Genomic DNA, 15,319 nt, shown 5'->3' on the forward strand with positions numbered 1-15,319 from the left:
TCTTGTTTTCTGTTTGTTTGTTTGTTTCTCTATTTGCAGTCCTTACAACTGACTTGCTCTTTTTATGGACACTGGGATAAACTTTACACCCAGAAGACAAAGGTATCACTCCTGAATTGATTCTCAGCAACTCAAACCAGGGATTTCCATGGTTCAGACTTTCCTTTCACAAGGAAACACCCAGGATTATCAACTATTATCAGGAAGAAGGATTTCAGAAATACAAGCCACTTTGTGAGAGCTTCCCAACTCCTATGTTTTGGATTGTTTCTATGGACCCCACTAAGTACTGTCAATAAGAGGGTGAGTACAGACACAATTTTACCCACCTTCAAGCACTAGTGAGCAGTTCACAAGAAATCTGCAGGCTCTCTTAAGTACTTTTTGGTAAATTGTAATCTGGCTATTCTAAGGGTAGTAGTGTATTTCAGATGTGTCTCTGTACACTACAGCTGATTTTGGATTTATATGCTTTATGGATGTTTCACTGGAACAATATTACATAAAAATTGTTAAAATAGGCATATTGTACGACAGTGTCACAGTAGTGATTTATTCATGATGAAAATGCGCTACATGCATGTTTATAACATCTAAAGTGCTAAAAAAAAATCAGTTTGTTAAAGAAGTTAAGGTTAGTCATTGAATTTCATTTCATCTCTGTTCTTTGATTATCTTTATAAGTAACACCAGCAGCTCTTTATCTCAGAGTTTTTGGTTTCCGCACATTTTTTTGCGTTTTACCATCGACGGCACCTGTTGCAGGAATTCTGGCTATTCTGATTAAATATCCTTGTCAAAGTGGAAAGACTGGAAATGTTGAGGAAATATGAGTGTAGTTTCACATTTCTCCATTGTTTTGTTTTTTTTAAAGCCATGTTTGAGATTTTAGGACATTGTTTGTGAGTGAGAGGAGGGGCAAAGTGAATATCTAATGATCCAATATCAAACTAACTTGACTGAGCTTTCCAATGGATGTACAAACAAGTGACTGTGTTTTTTAGCTCATTAGTAAGACAGCCAGATTAATTTCGGTGAAGTTTTATTTACTAGTGTTTGCAAATGCAGCTTCTCCTAGTCTGAGAAATATATGGAAATAGTACCACCAGTTAAAGTGATGAAATTGGGTATGACGTCCGGTCCTCTACCACAGAGAAAGGCTTCACCTCTGCTGCCTGGAATATGTTGTGCTCTCTGGAAACATCGAGAAGGTGCTACACCAAGACCTTACCCAATCACACCAGTCAGGTAAGTGATGATTTACTTTATTCAAATCTTTATTCTGTCAAATGATTTTTAGCTGCTGGACCAGGAATAATGGAAAACTCAGCCAAGTCTAACATTAAGTCTAAATAAAAATAGTTTATTTCTAGTGTCTTTTGGACATAAAATGAGAAGTTCTGTTTTGTTACTGTGAAGAAGAAGTAAGTTATGTGACATCTAGAGTTTCATATCCTTTACACAGTCCTCCATTTTCTTTACTCTAAATTCTAAAATATCAACATGTTTGGCTGATCTATAGAGCTGCATGTCATCTGCATAACAATGGAAATTATTGCCATGTCTGCTTATAACTGCCCAGTGGTAACATGTATAATGTAAATAATAGCAGTCCTAAAACAGAGTAAAATAGAGGAACTCCATATCTTACTTTTGTGTAATTTGAAGATAAATCTTTTATCTTTACAAACTGATAGTGTTCAGTTCGATATGATTTGAACCACGATAGGGCTGTTCCTGTGATTTCAACCATTTTCTCTAATCTTTCTAGTAGAATAGTGTGAACTATTGTATCAAAGGCTGCACTGAGGTCTAGTAGGGCTAATAAAGATACGTAGCCTTGAGCAGAGGCAAGAAAGAGATCTTTATAATCTTCACTAGGGCTGTCTCTGTGCTACGATGGGGTTTGAATCCAGATAGGAATTTCTTATTCATGGATGGACTAGAAGATTTGGTTTCTTGATTAGGTTTTATGGTTTTATGACTGCTGATTTAAGGGTTTTGGGTACATGCCCTAAGCTAAGGGATGAATTTACTATTGTTCAAAGATGTCTGATTATAATGGGAGTATTTCTTTTAGTATTTTAGAGGGAATTGGGTCAAGTGTACAGGTTGTACAATTTGCTGAGGAAATATTTTTTTCTAGTTCTGGCTGTGGAAGTGGGTAGAAGGCTTCCAGCCTTTGTTCTACAACTAAGTTATGTTCTAAAGCAGCTACACCAAGCAATTTAGATTTAAGGTCAAATGTTTGATTTAATAAGGAGTGTTGGATTTGTTGTTTAATGCTTTCTACTTTATTATTAAAATAGTCCATAAAACATTACTGGTTAAAGAAGCTGGAATCTGAGGTTGAGTATCTGCCTGCCTTTTAGTAAGTTTAGAGATCTCACTAAAAAATACTCTCGGATTGTTTTTGTAATTTTAGATCAGTGAGGCCAAATACGCTGAGAGAGATTTAATGAGTCCCTTTCTATATTGACTAAGGCTGTCCTTCCAGGCAGAGTGGAACACCTCTAGTTTGGTCGTCCGCCATTTTGGCTCTAGTTTCTGCGCTGTTTGTTTTAAGGTACGAGTTTGATCACTGTACCACAGTGCGAGCCAGTTTGTCTAAGGTTAATTGAAGGGTATGTTAAAGACCGTTTGTTAATCTATCTAGCTATGTTTAATCTGACGGACTGTAAGCTAAGGTCGATAGGTCTGGGAGATTTTCAGTAAACTGTACAGTGGTCATTGGATTATTGCATGCTTTAGAAAGTGGCAAGGGGCCAAATTAACATTTTGCCTAAGATGTAGCTCATAGGAGATTAGGTAATGGTCTGATGTTACTAAGCTTTGAGGTAGAATATTTAGATTATCAATGCTATCACACAGAACTAAATCTAGGGTATGATTACAGTAATGTGTGGTTTCAGTTATGTTTTGTGTGATGCCGACAGAATCTAAGATCGACGCAGGCGCCTTTGTTAATGGATCGTCTGCTTTTTCAAAATGAATATTAAAGTCTCCTACTATTCTAATTTTGTCACTGCACACTGCCAAGTCTGCAGCAAAACCTACAAATATTAATTCGTGTGAATGCATTTTTATTTGTGGCTGGATTTGATATATTAATGTAGAGAATCTCAAAAGAAGTGAAGGTGTTACAGTGTTTTTGAATATCAAGTGTATTCTGGTAGATTATGCAAACTCCACCTCCTCTGCCTGATAATCTAGTGCTATGTACATATTTATAACCTGTGGGGGTGGCTTCATTTAGTGCTGTATATTGATCAGGTCTAATACAGGTTTTTAGACATCTAATTTCTGATCACTGAATTTCATTTACAGTGACTGCTTTCATGGTTAATGATCTAATTTTAAGTAGACCATGCTTTAGGTCTGAGATGGTGCTGTTATCATTTGAATGTGAGAATTTAACACTAAGTAAATTAATAAAACAAGCTGATTTAAATGTTCTGTGTTTGGGTTTAATTTGGGGCACAGACACAGTCTCAATGCGGTGAAACCTGGGTGACACCTCAAAGCAGCTCAGACTTAGCCTGTCTGTCTGTGGCCTGGTCTGTGTTTGTGTTTTTTTTGTTTTTGGCTCATTAGTAAGACAACCCGATACACTTCGGTGAAGTGTTATACTGTAATGAGTGTTATCTTGTATGATCTTTGTTCTTTCAAATGCAACATCTTTGTCTTAGAAATGTGTGGAAATGGTACCACCCGTGAAAGTGGTGAGATTGGGTATGGGAGGTTAGATTTATGCAGCCATGTTAACTGAGTTTAGTAAGATTCTGTGGGTTGCTTTCCTGTCTGTCCCTCTACAATGCTCTTTTCCATCCGTCCATCCTCAAGGCTCTTTCTGTCTATCCTGGTCTTTACTTGCCTATCTACTTGCTACTCCTAGTCATTTCTTTTTTTTTTTTGTAGTTTAACACAGTAAACAAAAACTCATTTGGTACAGATATACATACTGATACACATTGTACAAACACCCATCCTTCAATAATAATTATAAAGTGAAATAATAAGGTATACAAACATCTTAGTTTTAGTCTTATAATCATGCTGTTAGTTAGAAATTAGATGATCCTTGAAATAATCCCAAATCCCCAGTTCTACAGGCCCTTTAACTCTACATGCCCATAACTCTGATGGCTGAGGTTATCCCCACCATCAAAACTGAATATACGCCTTTTGTTAGATTTGAGGTTTCTGTTTTATCTCCCAAGAGACATAAGTGGGGAGAGACTGGCAGGGCTACTCTCGCCCATGTGTCCAAAAACACAAACATACTGTGCCAAAATGGTTTAACCATGTGTCATTCCCATATGAAATGAAAAAAGGTTCACATTTCTTTTTTACACTTCCAACATAAACTACTATTTGTTAGTCCTATTTTAAAGAGCCTACAATGTGTCCAATAATACCAGTGCAGAATTTTATATTGTATAATTTGTTTTACTTTATTTTCCTTAATTGATATTTTATAAAATATTGATGCCTTATGATTAAAATGGTTATCTAGATAGTTAACCATTGGATCGGCTGATCTTACTGACCAAGGCTTTCTAATCATGCAATGTCTAATTTGTAAATATTTCCAGAAATCACCTTTTTCGTGTAGCATTTACTGTTGAACAAGTTCAGTAAATTACATAAATGTCTCCTCTGTATAGAGATCATTCAGTGTGTATACCCTTGTCTAGCCACCATTTCCAAAACACTTTCTGCTTCCCAATCTTCACCTCTGGGTTGAACCAGAGTGATGCATAATGTTGTTTGTAGTGGGAAATCCTGTGCAATTTATGAACCTTTGCCCAGGCCTCTAAAGAGTGCATAGTGACTGGGTTTACTTCTTTGATGGCAGGGTTCGCTCTTATGGCCACCGCTAGGGGTTCCAGCGCAATTGTAAATAAGAGCAGTGACATACAGCAATCCTAAAGCATCAGTTTTGACAAATATTTTTATCCTTTTAGCAAAACCAGAACCAAAACCAAACCTCAACAGGGTCGAGTGTAAGAAGTCCCACTCGACCATATCGAAGGCCCTCTGAGCATCAAGCGATACAGTGGCCACTGGCATTTCACATTGACTAGGAGGCATTTAACCACATTAAGTGCATGAGCCTTCTCAAATTATCAGTGGAAGACCTACCCCTTTTAAAGCTTACTTGGTCTGAATGTATAATGTGTGGTAAGATTGTTTCCAATCTGAACCTTAGCCAGTATCTTACTATATACAATGATGAGGCTAATTGGTCTGAGGCCAGATCCATATGATCTCTTCCTTTCTAAGGTATCAGAGTGAGGAGTGTTTTTTAAGAGATGGTGGAAGTGAGCCTCTTTAAAAAGACTCCTGAAACACATTTGTCAGTATTGGAGTAATTATATCTATATATTCTTTATAGTACTCCACCGGAAACCCATTCGTTCCTGGTGATTTCCCTGTTTTCATGCCCCTGTTTTAACCTCTTCTTAGGTTATTGGTGCAGCAAGAATAGATGCTGGATCAGAAGATAACTTTGGAAGATTTATGTTTGAGAAAAAAATCTGGGGCTAATAGCTCTAGTAAAGCACCAGATGATCTATACAGGTTCTCATAGAATTCTTTAAAGACCCCATTAATACCCTTGGAAGATGTTATAAGAGAACCCCCTGCTCTTATTGCTGGAATGATGTGGACAGAGCATTGTTCTTTTTAACTGTCAAAAGTCTGTCAGTTTTTCTTCTGACTCATAAAAATGATTGCTGAATGATGATCACAAATGTTTTTAAATATGCTTTTAGAGTAATATCTGGCCAACTTTTTTTCCATGCTATTTAGTTCTGCTGCCAATGTTTTAATACTCTAATTGAGCTATTTTTCCCATTCCGAAGTCTGTGCAATCCTTTTACCCCAATGTACACTTTAGATGCCTCCCAAACCATTGCTATGCTGTCTGTGCTACCCAAATTAAAATGAGGATAGGTGCTCTGCAAGTTCTTAAGAAAATAACTCCTCCTGTAGTAGAGATGTGTTCATTCTCCATCTACCTCTTCTAAACCTGTCTGAATGTATATTCACACAAAGCTCAACAGATGCATGGTCTGACACGGAAATAGCGTTGATAGTGCTACCAGTGATAGTATTGGTTAGACTCTGAGATCAAAATAAAGTCAATTATTGGGCAGGTCATTGTCCTCCATCAGCATGTGAATGGCAGCTCTGTCCTTTAGCGTTGAGGTACCTGATTATTTACTTTGATCTAATATCCCATCTAAGACCTGATTAAAGTCCTGCCAAAATCATTTGTCCTTGGGCATTAACCAATATATAAACTCCATGACAGTAATAGATATTACATAGTGTTATTTACCCCCCCCCATTTATACTGGCTTCTTTATAAATAAATCTACCATTACTATCCTTATACTCTTTCAGCAAAGAAAAGTTCAACCTCCTATGGACCAAAATAAGAACTCCATAAGAGCCATTAATATTCCAGGAAACTACCTTAACATAAGCACTATTTGCCATTCATATTATAAGATAACAAAACTGAAATAAAAGATTGCATAGCAATTGTCCCATGCCATCTGACCTTCCTAATTTCAAAATATAGGCTACTGCTTTTGTACCACTGAACATTATTAGGATACATGTAATTCTAAAATTAACCAACATAGCCAAACAGGCCAACAAAAATCTTTTCTCCACAGCAGAGGAGAGAACATGAACAGAAAAATGTCTCCAGCAGCCAGCTGAGGATTCTCTTCTTGTTAAATTCATGTCTACAAAACTAACAACAAAGAGAAAAAAGGAAGAACAAAAAGAAGAGAACTTAACTTGGGTCAGTGGAATGTCTGAGACGTCTACTACCTCTCAGTCCCCTTGTGCTAGTGGATGTTTTATAGTTTATTCCCCATCAGTAACTGCTGATGCTTTAGGGTTGCTTTTTAAGACATTATCTCTTGCGGTTGAATGCAGAAACTTTATCAGGATGAATCTCTGAAGATGGTCTTCATGCGGATGAGATCCGGGAGAGCAGTGTGCTCGTTCAATTTCAAATTTGTTATTAATGTGCATGTGCAGGCCTTCTGACAGTATCTTTTCAATGCATACAATCAAGTTCTCCCCTTCAATGCCCTCTTTTAAGCCCAAACAATCTGACTTTATTGTGGTGGCTCCTATTTTCCAGATCTTCCACACAGCTCTACAGATTATCTATGCACTTGCCATGCAGCTCGTGGCCATTCACCAGTTGTTGAGTGGAGTCTTCCCATCTTCTCATTCTACTCACTTCGTCAAGGATGTTTTCCAAATTAGCATTCTGTCCCATTTCGGGCTAGCATCACCTGGTTCGGTAGCAACTGCCCCTTCCCTCATGAAGGCTTAAAATTTTTTAAAGATGAAGACGTTCTTATGGATGAACGGTTTCGAACAGTAGAAAGTTTGATAATGAAATACATAACAGACAAATAGCTGAAAGGGATAAATATTCAGATTAGTTAGGATTTAAGTTAATGGGACAACTTCTCCCAACCAGCCACACTGCTTGTCAATCTCATGTGACTACCTCCAAGTCATTTCTTTTATATTCTGTAATATTAGCTTTGGCTTGTTTATCATAGTTTTATCCTTGATAAAACTATGATCTTGTGCTGTCTGCTGTGTGTCTTACTTTACATTAGTTTGCTTTACTAACTAACTTCTGTGTTTACTTTCGAGGAATATGGTGGCCATGGAGAGGCCCTGGAAGCAACCGCGTGACCAGGGCCAGCCCAGGACTTTATTGCGCTCTGAGCAGATTTTCATTTTGGGGCCCCCATACCACCACCTTAGTGCAGCATACGGAATGATGAAGCATCTGGTGCTGTGTGTATCGTACCCACTATCATTAGCATTATTTGTAATTAGCTTACATCCTACACAAAAATGTTCTAATTAATTTTTAATAATTTAATAATTAATTTAAATACAGAGTAATGTATATATGTTCAGTAACATTAGCAGACAAGACACTGCATTCACAGTAAACAAGTTAACAAGTTTTTCTTCATTTTTTCTTCAACAGATGTGGAAAAGTTTGAGGAAGGCACCTATTATTGACAGGTCCCCTAACTCTGACCACCTCTGCATATTGCGCAATTCCCTTTCTCCCTGGGCCAGAAAAAAGAAAAACAAAAAGGAAGTGGAAGGCCTAAGGTGGGAGCTGATGTTTATTTTTATTTTTTTTCTTTGAGCGATTTACCGAGAGAGATATTGTTCAACCCTGAAGCAACTGGGCTTTTATCGACTTTGTCTATGGCTCTGCATGCTCCAGCAGAGAGGGCAACTACTGCAGACGGTGTTCTCATTGTTGGAGATTTTATTGTAAGACCCTATTAAATATAGGGCCCTAAGGGCAATGCTGGAATGCCTGGAAGACCTCTAGTACACTAAATTTCAGACACCGTTTGGAAGAAAACAGACGCCAGGATCGAGGAAGCAAGCCGTTCAGCCGCTCCACTGCTGACTGCAGGTTTGACGTTCTGTCCTCTACCACCGAGAAAGGCTACACCTGTGCTGCCTGAGATCTGTCAGGTAAGTGATAATTTACTGCATTCAAACCATTTGTTCTGCCCTTTCTTCTCTTTTTCTTGTATTAAAAAAGTAATATTAGTATCACTTGCTCACATTTCAAACAAACCCTGCAGTATCGAGCATATATAGAGAACAGAAAATTGGTTTTAACAATCTTAGGGGGAAAAAAAGGAACCATATGTATCAAATCTTACCAGTACAAGTAACTTCCACAAATAAATTTAAATTTAGACTGTTAAATATACAACCCAAGTCAGGTATGTTGGGCAAATTCTCAACCCCAGATCCCTACTACCTTAACCAGTAATATTTTATGGACTATTTTAATAATAAAATAGAAAATATTTGACAACAAATCCAACACTCCTTATTAAATTAAACATGGCTGTCACCCGGTGTAGCTGATTTAGAATATAAATTAGTTGTAGAATAAAGGCTGGATGTCTTCTACACACTTCCACAGCCAGAACTAACAAAAAAGTATTTCCTCAATAAATTTTACAACCTGTACACTCGACCCGATTCCCTCTAAAATACTGTCAGAATTACTCCCAATTATAATCAGACCACCTTTAACAATAGTAAATGCATCCCTTACCTAAGACCATGTACCCAAATCCCTTAAATTTGCTGTTATAAAACCTTTGATTAAGAAACTAAATCTTGATCCTAGTGTACTGTCAATTACAGACCCATCTCAAGCTTAACATTTCTGTCCAAGATATTAGAAAATGCTGTGGCTCAACAACTCTGCTTATACCTGAGTAAAAATGAAATGTATGAGAAATTCCAATCTGGATTCAGATAGCCCAAGTGAAGATTACAAACGATCTCTTTCTTGCCTCTTGCTATGTAGCCCTACTCACCCTCAGTTTAGCCTTTGACACTATAGATAACACTATTCTCTTAGAAAGATTAGAGAACATGGTTGGAATCACAGGAACAGCCCTATTGTGGTTCAAATCATATCTAAACGAACCCTATCAGTCAGTATTTCTAAATTACAGAGAAGTCTGATTTGGAGTTCCACAATGCTCTATTTAAGGGCATATATTATTTACATTATAGATGTTACCACTGGGCAGTTATAAGCAGACATGATGTTAACTTTCAGATGCAGATGACACAGCTCTATATATCAGCCAAACCTGATGGTAACTCTAGATTAAAGAAAATTGAGGACTGTGTGAAGGATGTACTCTGGATGCCAAATGACTTTGTTCTTCTTAAAAGTAACAAAACAGAGGTTCTCTTTTTGGGTCCAAAAGACACTAGAAGTAAACTCATACTAAATGTTGGACTTGGCTGTTTTTTCCATTATTCCAGGTTAAGCATCTACAAATCTTGGTGTCTTATTTGATTCAGATCTATCATTTGAGCAACATATAGCTAAATACATAGAACAGATTTTCTACATTGGCAAACTATTTAAGAGATTCCTTATCTCTACAGGATGCAGAAAAGCTAGTACACACTTAAACTCACGGTTTTATTACTGCAACACACGTTTGTCAGGCTGTTCCAGCAGGAACCTCAATAAACTTTAACTTGTTCAAACCCGGCCAACAAGCCTCTTTCCATCTGCAACTGTATTTTTATGACAGTGTATAAGAGGTGAATGATCATTTAAACAATCAACCAGTTTCTAAACATGTATTGACTTTCTTTTTTGTCTTACAAGTTCTCTATTTCTTTGTTGTCTTACAGGCTTTCAGGACCCCAGGACCCCACCCTCCTCCTTCCTAATGGTGGATCCAACAAACAAGGGTCTGTCCATTGCAATGGTGTGTGTGACTCGCTATCTATCTGACTGCAAGTGTGTAAGAGTTAGGTCATCATTCAGTTTCTATTGTAGTATATTCATTGGCTTTGCAGATGTAGAAAAGAAAGGGGGCCCCGTTTCTTGACCAAATCTACACAAATTGAACAGACATAAGATGCTGTTTAGATTTGGACATCCCGTTGGGCAGACGTGTCAGTGAGTTAAACGCTGTCCAGAAGTGGCCATGGACCACTTAGGTAATGGGGGAGCTAATGGCTGTTCCCTATGGATGAAATGTAAACATTCCATATATGGCAACATTCCAACAGAATGTGGCGTGAAATAAGGTATAAAAACTCAAGGTATTCCTAAGTCGGAGAGAGAGACCGAAGGGCACCCAGAATTGGCAGACTCTCTCCATACTGTTCTTTCGATTGCAATAAAATATATTATTGTTACAACTAAAGACGGTGGCTACAGACTCTCCTTTTTGAATAACAAGTCCATCTCCAGAGGAAGACGAACCGAGACGACACTATACATGTATTGACTTGTTTTTTTTTTTTTGTCTTACAGGTTCAGGTCCTTCTGAGCCCCTCCCTCCCTGATCGTAGATCCAGCCACCATCAATCTGTCCATTTGCAGCTATGTCTGGCTCACTGTCTATTGTTCTGAAACTGTGTAAAGGTAAGTGATCTTTCAGTTTCAAAACCTATATTGACTGTCTTTGTTGTCTTTCAAGTTCCGAAGATGCAATTAGCCCTTCCCTCTCTGATGTTGCATCCGTGCACCAAGGGTCCATCCATCTGCCACTTTGTTTGGCTCGGTGTCTATCTGTTTGCTACTGTATAACAGTTTGCTACCGTCTAACAGGTAGGTGATCATTCAGTTTTTAAACATGTGTTGATTTTCTTTGTTGCCTTACAGGTTTAGAGGATGCCATTGCAACTTCCCTCCCTGATGGTGCATCTGTCCATCAAGAGTCCGTCCATCTGTCACTGTGTACGGCTCGCTGTCTGTTTGTTTGCTACTGTCTAACAGGTAAATGATCATTCGTTTTCTATATATGTATTGACTTATTTGTTATCTTACAGACTTTTAGGACTCCAGGACCCCCCCTCCTTCCTAATGGTGGATCCATCAAACAAGGGTCTGTCCATTGCAACTATTTTTTGACACGATATCTATCTGATTGCAAGGGTAAGAGTTAGTTCATCATTCAGTTTCTATACATGTATTGACTTTTTTTATTTATCTTACAGGTTTAGGACCTTCTGAGCCCCTCCCTCTCTGACCGTAGATCCAGCCACCATCAATCTGTCCATCTGCAGCTGTGTCTGGCTCACTGTCTATTGTTCTGCAACTGTGTAAAAGGTAAGAGATCTTTTAGTTTCAAAACCTGTATTGATTGTCTTAGTTATCTTTCAGGTTCTGAGGATGCCAATACCTCTTCCCTTCCTGATGGTGCATCTGTCCATCAAGGGTCCATCCATCTGAAACTGTGTAGGGCTCGCTGTCTGTTTGCTTCTGTCTAACAGGTAGGTGATCATTCAGTTTCTATACCTGTATTGAGTTTCTTTGTTGTTGTACAGGCTTTCAGGACTCCAGGACCCCCCCCCTCCTTCCTAACGGTGGGTCCATTAAACAAGTCTCTGTCCATTGCAACTATTTGTGTTACTCGATCTTTCTGACTGCAAGTGTGTAAGAGTTAGTTCATCATTCAGTTTCTATACATGTATAGATTTTCTTTGTTGTCTTACAGGTGTAGAGGATGCCATTACCCCTACCCTCTCTGATGGTGCATCTGTCCATCAAGGTTCCATCCATCTGCCACTGTGTACGGCTCGCTGTCTATCTGTCTGCACCTGTCAAACAGGTAGGTGATCATTCAGTTTCTATACATGTATTGATTTTCTTTCTTGTCTTACAGGTTTAGAGGATGCCATTACCCATTCCCTCCTTGATGGTGCATCTGTCCGTCAAGGGTCCATCCATCTGTCACTGTGTACAGCTCGTTGTCTGTCTGTTTGCTGCTGTCTAACAGGTAGGTGATCATTCAGTTTCTATACATGTATTGACTTTCTTTGTTGTCTTACAGGCTTTCAGGACTCCAGGACCCCCCCCCTTCTCTCCCTGATGGTGCATCTGTCAATCAAGGTTTCATCCATCTGCCACTGTGTACGGCTCGCTGTCTATCTGTTTGCTACTGTCTAACAGGTAGGTGATCATTCAGTTTCTATAAATGTATTGACGTTTTTTGTTTTTTTTTGTCTTACAAATTTCGGACCTTCAGAGCCCCTCCCTCCCTGACCGTAGATTCAGCCACCATCAATCTGTCCATCTGCAGCTGTGTCTGGCTCACTGTCTATTGTTCTGCAACTGTGTAAATGGTAAGTGATATTTCAGTTTCAAAACCTGTCATGATTGTCTTTATCTTTTAGGTTCTGAGGATGCCAATACTCCTTCCCTTCCTGATGGTGCATCTGTCCGTCAAGGTTCCATCCATCTGCCACTGTGTATGGCTCGCTGTCTATCTGTGTGCTACTGTCTAACAGGTAGGTGATCATTCAGTTTCTATACATGTATTGATTTTCTTTTTTGTCTTAAAGGTTTAGAGGATGCCATTACCCCTTCCCACCCTGATGGTGCATCTGTCCATCAAGGGTCCATCCATGTGTCACTGTGTACGGCTCGTTGTCTATCTTTTTGCTACTGTCTAACAGGTAGGTGATCATTCAGTTTCTATACATGTATTGACTTTATTTGTTTTTTTACAGGCTTTCAGGACTCCAGGACCCCCCCCCCTCCTTCCTAATGGTGTATCCATCAAACAAGGGTCTGTTTATTGCAACTATTTGTGTAAGTCGATATCTATCCGATTGCAAGTGTGTAAGAGTTAGTTCATCATTCAGTTTCTACACATGTATTGACTTTTTTTTGTCTTACAGGTTTAGGACCTTCTGAGCCCCTCCGTCGCTGACCGTAGATCCAGCCTCCATCAATCTGTCCGTCTGCAGCTGTGTCTGCCTCACTGTCTATTGTTCTGCAACTGTGTAAAAGGTAAGTGATCTTTCAGTTTCAAAACTTGTATTGACTGTCTTTGCTGTCTTTCAGGTTCCGAAGATGCCATTACCCCTTCCCTCCCTGATGGTGCATCTGTTCATCAAGGTTTAATCCATCTGCCACTGTGTACGGCTTGTTGTCTATCTGTTTGCTACTGTCTAAAAGGTAGGTGATCATTCAGTTTCTATACATGTATTGATTTTCTTTGTTGTCTTTCAGTTTCCTAGGATGCCATTACCCTTTCCCTCCCTGATGGTGCATCTGTCCATCAAGGTTCCATCCATCTGCCACTGTGTATGGCTCGTTGTCTATCTGTTTGCTACTGTCTAACAGGTAGGTGATCATTCAGTTTCAATACATGTATTGATTTTCTTTGTTGTCTTACAGGTTTAGAGGATACCATTACCCCTTCCCTCCCTCATGGTGCATCTGTCCATCAAGGTTCCATCCATCTGCCACTGTGTATGGCTCGCTGTCTATCTATTTACTACTGTCTAATAGGTAGGTGATCATTCAGTTTCTATACATGTATTGATTTTCTTTGTTGTCTTACAGGTTTAGAGGATACCATTACCCCTTCCCTCCCTCATGGTGCATCTGTCCATCAAGGTTCCATCCATCTGCCACTGTGTATGGCTCGCTGTCTATCTATTTACTACTGTCTAATAGGTAGGTGATCATTCAGTTTCTATACATGTATTGATTTTCTTTGTTGTCTTACAGGTTTAGAGGATGCCATTACCCCTTCCCTCCCTGATGGTGCATCTGTCCATCAAGGTTCCATCCATCTGCCACTGTGTACGGCTCGCTGTCTGTCTGTCTGCACCTGTCTAACAGGTAGGTGATCATTCAGTTTCTATACATGTTTTTTTTTTGTTGTTGTCTTACAGGTTTAGAGGATGCCATTACCCATTCCCTCCCTGATGGTGCATCTGTCCATCAAGGGTCCATCCATCTGTCACTGTGTACGGCTCGCTGTCTATCTGTTTTCTACTGTCTAATAGGTAGGTGATCATTCAGTTTCTATACATGTATTGACTTTCTATGTTGTCTTACAGGCTTTCAGGACTCCAGGACCCCCCCCCCCCTTCCTAATGGTGTATCCATCAAACAAGGGTCTGTCCATTGCAACTATTTGTGTCACTCGATATCTATCCGATTGCAAGTGTGTAAGAGTTAGTTCATCTTTCAGTTTCTACACATGTATTGACTTTTTTTATGTCTTACAGGTTTAGGACCTTCTGAGCCCCTCCCTCACCGACCGTAGATCCAGCCTCCATCAATCTGTCCATCTGCAGCTCTGTCTGGCTCACTGTGTATTGTTCTACAACTGTTTAAAAGGTAAGTGATCTTTCAGTTTCAAAACCTGTATTAATTTTCTTTGTTATCTTTTAGGTTCGGAGGATGCCAATACCCCTTCCCTCCCTGATGGTGCATCTGTCCATCAAGGGTCCATCCATCTGCAACTGTGTACGGCTCGCTGTCTATCTGTTTGCTACTGACTAACAGGTAGGTGATCATTCAGTTTCTATACAGGTATTTATTTTATTTGTTCTCTTCCAGATTTAGAGGATGCCATTACCCCTTCCCTCCCTGATGGTGCATCTGTCCATCAAGGGTCCATCCATCTGTCACTGTGTACGGCTCGCTGTCTATCTGTTTTCTACTGTCTAACAGGTAGGTGATCATTCAGTTTCTATACATGTATTGATTTTCTTTGTTGTCCTACAGGCTTTCAGTACTCCAGGACCCCCCCATTCCCCATGCCTCACTGTCTATTGCTCTGCAACTGTCTAAAAGGTAAGTGATCCTTCAGTTTCAAAACCTGTATTAATTTTCTTTGTTATCTTTTAGGTTCTGAGGATGCCAATACCCCTTCCCTCCCTGATGGTGCATCTGTCCATCAAGGGTCCATCCATCTGCCACTCTGTATGGCTCGCT

The sequence above is a fragment of the Salminus brasiliensis genome, chromosome 21 (genome assembly GCF_030463535.1).
Source record: "Salminus brasiliensis chromosome 21, fSalBra1.hap2, whole genome shotgun sequence".
NCBI lineage: Eukaryota > Metazoa > Chordata > Actinopteri > Characiformes > Bryconidae > Salminus > Salminus brasiliensis.